Raw genomic sequence first — 1173 nt, 5'->3', positions numbered from 1 at the left:
TTCATTCATTCATTTTCCATACCCACTTATTCCTTATTCCTATTCAGGGTCACGGGGGGGCGCTGGAGCCTATCCCAGCATGCACTGGGCGGACAGCGGGGGAACCACCCTGGGCAAGTCGCCAGTCCATCACATAATTAGAATAAATTCACTAGCTGCAGTCGAGGTGGAACATCCATCGTATCAGAGGGGGGGCGATACAAACTGGCTGATATCCCATATCTGACTTTTAATTAAAGGCCAATACTGGCAAATGGATCTATCGGTGTAACGCAAATGTGTGTGAACCGCCTGAAACGCCTCTGCGGTCGGCGGAGGAGCAGATGACGCTTCCCTCGTTCCCTCCTTCCAGCTCTCCACACGGTTTTTGTCTGTCGGCCTGCTGCTGTGGGGGAATGACCTTTCTGTCTGTACACCTGTCCATCCAACATCCAACAGGCGGAGGTTTCTATCCCTCTACATCTCTCTCTCTCTCTCTCTCTCTCTCTCTCTCTGCCTGCATGCTGAGACAATACCCCCGCTAATGTGTTTTGCAGAGCTGCAGAGCCCCGGCTTGATTTTCTTTCCCAGAGAAATGCCCTAAAGGAGGTCGCTGGCACGTCCCTGTAGACACAACACACAAGATCCCTTACACTCTGCTGTCCATCTGCCAAGACAGCGCAGGACAGCGACACACACACACGCACACAGACACACGCTCATGCCAGGTTTTGGTTGAGCGAGCGCTTTGTCACGTTTGGCGCTGTACTCCGCATTGTCTGCGAGGCAAATCTTCGGCGAGCTTCGCCTTTTCATGTGCCAGCTGACTCTCCCCTCATTCATTCTCTCTCCATTTGTTCAGGCTGTAGAGGAGTGGAGTGTGTCGAGAGGCCAATTACCCGGCCGGCGTGCCAGCTTGTGCCAGGCCAATAGGCCGGTGTTAGAGTGTGTGTGTGTGTGTGTGTGTGTGTTCTCGTACTTCTATCCTTGTGAGGACATTTTTGCTGGTCCTCACTTTTACTGGGGGCTAGTTTAGAGCTATATGTGCTACTTGTAATCACCACTAGGGGGCTGACGTGAGCATTTTTTCTGTATTTACAGTAAATCCGACATGACATGAGTGCAGCATAAAATTAGGTTTAAGTTAAGATTCTGCATGTAGTGAAGAGGGTTAAACCTGCAATAAGAGATATC

This window comes from Centroberyx gerrardi, chromosome 1 (assembly GCF_048128805.1).
Source record: "Centroberyx gerrardi isolate f3 chromosome 1, fCenGer3.hap1.cur.20231027, whole genome shotgun sequence".
NCBI lineage: Eukaryota > Metazoa > Chordata > Actinopteri > Beryciformes > Berycidae > Centroberyx > Centroberyx gerrardi.
This window is presented reverse-complemented; position numbering follows the sequence as displayed.